The sequence below is a fragment of the Mus pahari genome, unplaced genomic scaffold (genome assembly GCF_900095145.1).
Source record: "Mus pahari unplaced genomic scaffold, PAHARI_EIJ_v1.1 scaffold_10038_1, whole genome shotgun sequence".
Taxonomy (NCBI): Eukaryota; Metazoa; Chordata; class Mammalia; order Rodentia; family Muridae; genus Mus; species Mus pahari.
Window position 1 is genome coordinate 8,146 of NW_018392127.1, and position 4,057 is coordinate 12,202.

General features: G+C 44.9%; 1 pseudogene; it reads left to right on the plus strand.

The window, feature by feature from the left end:
- Window positions 1–321: 321 nt before the first annotated feature.
- Window positions 322–2,202, plus strand: LOC110314839 (annotated as a pseudogene).
- The last annotated feature ends 1,855 nt before the right edge of the window (window positions 2,203–4,057 follow it).

The following is a 4,057-nucleotide window of genomic DNA, read 5'->3' on the forward strand; positions in this document are numbered from 1 at the left end:
GGAAGATTCCAGAGGATAGATTATAATGTAGTCTAGTATAAAACTTACTTGATTTTTCCAGTTTGGGTTGTGCTATCACTTTGGATTTGTAATTATGCCCACCACATGTTGGACTAATATTTAGTCACTTTTTCTTGGGTCTTTTTCTTAGATTCCCACACATCTCTGCTTTTGGAATTTGAGTTTCATTTTATTTTTTTTTTTCATAAATCACACTTTATTTCTCCTTCCAATAAGACTCCCCCAATTATAAAAAATAGAAATAAATATAAACATACGCATTGAGAATTATATGCTTTAACACAACATCTCACTTCCTAGAGAAAGACTGCGCCGCAGTTCTGAAGTCACAGGCAAGAGCCCCTCCCACGCCCACCTTGCACATTATTCTCAACACGCACTGGCCAGCGACAGTGATAATGGTGCAGGAATTACAGATGTGCTCACTAGTCACATCGGGAACAGCAAGGTGTGATAGCTCCTGTCTGACCTTGACTGGATTTCAGCTGACTGGCCCAGAGTTGCCAAGTGTATCACAAGCTCTCGGGAGCCACACAGGTCAGTCTTCCTGTTCTGACGTGGAAGTTCTGAGGCACGATGGAAATATTTGGTCCGGAGAAACTCATTTTCTCACCATTTCTTGTCCTCCGATTCCAGACACAGAGCTCTTTCCCTCCAGGCAAGATGTCCCACAGGACACCTAGAGATCAGCAAGGAAGGTGGAGCCTCTACCAGCTGCCTGGAAGCCAAGCATGGTGGCCTGCACCTATACCTGCAGCAGGTGGCAGGAAGACACTGAGCCTGGGATGCACACTGAGTTCTGGGATAGCCTGGGGTACAGAGCGAGCCTATCTCTGAAACAGGAGGGGTGGGGAGAGAAATCGAGCAAGACTGCAGTAGCAGAAGCAAGAAGTCGCCAGGATTGAGGAAGCATTCCAACCCAAGGACAACTTATCCACATCGTGTCAATTTCCACATGTCCCTGTCATCCTTCCTTAAAGGCACAAAGATTCATGATTAGGGGGAAGTGTGGGGTGGGGTCTTCTCTCCAGGGGTGTGGAGGGCCTCAGCAGGGTCCTCTTGGCCCCCTCCCTCCAGCATGTGGGCATGTAGCTTTCTACCAGAGCTGGATTTCTCACCTAGGCTTAGTCCTCTCCTTCCTGCTAAGACCTCTTCAAGGTGCTTTAAGTCCATGGCTCCTTTTGAAGTCACAGGATTGGTTTGACTCCACTGTGGTCAGCTTTAATCAAATGCTGGTCAGAGATCAAGGTTACCCCATGGCCACTGTCATTGATACTGACACCTGTGCTCCTAGCTCCTGGCAGCCCCAGATCCAAGGTGGGCTGTGGGCCTGTTTCCAACACAATGAGATACATAGTCACTTTCTATCCACTCAGCAGGGAACTTGGGGTCCAGGTGAGAAGTGAGACCTCTCTGATTTGTATCAGCGAGAGGGATCCAAGAGGTCTGCAAGGTCCACATGGCCTTCTTCCCAGAAGGGCACAGGGCATCGTTCTGCCTCTTCCCTGGCCCTCCAGGTTCCAAATGAATCAAGTCCCTTGATTGATCAATGGAGTCACCAGCAGTCCCTGGCACAGTTGCAGCAGCATGGCCAAGGGGACTGAACAGTCCTTTTCTGCACCACATTTTCCTCCACTCACAGTCAAGCACAACAGGCTGTTTTCACACAAAGTTGCTACTAAAATGATACAGTCTGGCCCAGGCTAGAAGGACGCCACCCTCCTTTTCCCTATGATTTCACTCCCCGGGAAAGCGTGTTCTCTCCTTTACAGAGCAACTTCCCTTCGGGAGAAGGCCGAATCTCAGAGAAGAGATGTGGAGCAAGCACTCACCAGTTTCATGGCCAAGACAGGCAAGACCCAGAGTCTTTTCAAGGATGATGTCAGCACTTTCCCCTTGATTGCTAGACTGTTCACCATCACCAACGGCCTTGTTCCTTCTGAGCTGGAGATCCAGCAGATGGAAGAGACCCACTTCTCGCAGCAGGACAAGAAGACCGATACAGAGAACGAGCTCTTCACATCAGCACGGACGATTCTGGTGCTGAGAAGGAGAACTCTTCTGTCCTGCAGCAGAACGTCTCCATGTCCGGCAGCCGGAATGGGGAGAAGAGCATCCTTGACAACCCCTATCTGAGGAGTGAAGAAGCCCAAGATACTTAGGAAGAAGTCCCTCTCTTGACCTGAGAAGGGATTTGAGTTTTAAAAGGCAGAACTTGGCTATTATTAGTCTTATGTTCCTTAAGGGTCTTTTCTCTGTTCCTTTTAGTTTTATGTGTGATTTATATTGGCATATCTTTGAGTTCACCTTAATCCATTTGGTACATCTTTTGTTATATTTTTCCATTTTAAAAGTTCATTTTACATATATATATATATATACACATGTGTGTGTGTGTGTATAGTCTGAAATTTTATAGTCTTTCTTTCTTTCTTATAGAATCAGTTTTGATTACTCTATAAAATATTTATCAAATAATTTTAATGCTTGTTATCTCATTTTCAATATCTGGATTTTTTAGTTGTTCAAGTTATGATTTATTTTTATTTGTATCTTGGATATTTGTGTATTATGGTACAGAAATATGAATTCTATTTAATTTTCTCATTTTTTAGGTACTTGCCCTGTTTGGGTGTTTCCTAGTATTCCTAGTGTTGAACAACATTAACTCTTCTAGTTTTTATGTGCCATAGAATTGTGAAGCAGAAGACTGAATTGAATCTCATCACTAGAATAGAAAATCCATCTTCAGCTGAACCCTGCTGGCATCATCTCTTCTTGATTCCTTCTGAATAATGGGTAAGGTGGAGGATATGCTTTCTTCATTGGTCTTCTGCACCAGTCTAGCAGGGAATCATGATACTTTCCTGCTTCTTTCAGTCCAAAGCCAGAAAAATTCTACTATGTCGGCTTCATTAATAGTATCTGTGATGGCTGTTTTTGGTTGTCAACTATATCTGGAATGAACTACAATCCAGAAATGGAAGGCACACCTATGAGATTTTCTGCTTGGTTTGAAGTGGGCAGATCCCCTTCTAGACCAGACCTTTGAGGTAGGAACACCTGGATCTTGAGGCAGGAAGGCACACAGCTTTAATTTGGATTTTGAGGTGGGGGTGTGGGAGCAGGGAACACAACTTTAATCTGGGCCACACCTTCTGCTGGAAGCCTGTATAAGGTTATGGAAGGCAGAAGCTTTTGTTCTTTGCCTGCTTGTCCCTGCCTTGCCAGCACACCATTCCTTCACTGGCATTAGAACCTACTTCTTGATGGTCCATCATGTCGTCTTAGCTCCAAAAGTTGTCTCTGTAACTCCTTCCATGGGTATTTTGTTCCCTATTCTAGGGAGGAATGAAGTATCCACATGTTGGTATTCCTTCTTCTTGGTTTTCTTGTGTTTTGCAAATTGTATCTTGGGTATTCTAAGTTTCTGGGCTAATATCCACTTATCAGTGAGTGAGACTGCTGCACCCGGGGGTCCATCTCATAATCAGCCATCAAACGCAGACACTATTGCATACAACAGCAGTATTTTGCTGAAAGGACCCTGATATAGCTGTCTCTTGTGAGGCTATGCCAGTGCCTGGCAAAAACCGAAGTGGATGCTCACAGCCAGCTATTGGATGGAACACAGGGCCCCCAATAGAGGACCTAGAGAAAGTACCCAAGGAGTTGTAGGGGGCTGCAACCCTATAGGTGGAACAACAATATGAACTAACCAGTACCCCCAGAGCTCATGTTTCTAGCTGCATATGTAGCAGAAGATGGTCTAGTTAGCTATCATTGGGAAGAGAGGCCCCTTGGTTTTGCAAACTTTATATGCCCCAGTACAGGGGAATGCCAGGGCCAAGAAGTGGGAGTGTGTGGGTAGGGGAGCAGGGTGGCAGGAGGGTATAGGGGACTTTTGGGATAGCATTTGAAATGTAAGTGAAGAAAATATCTAATAAAAATATTTTTTTAAAAAAAGAACCTACTTCTTCAGGATTCCAGCACATATGGAAGACCAGCTGAGACACCCAGCCTTGTAGAACTGAGA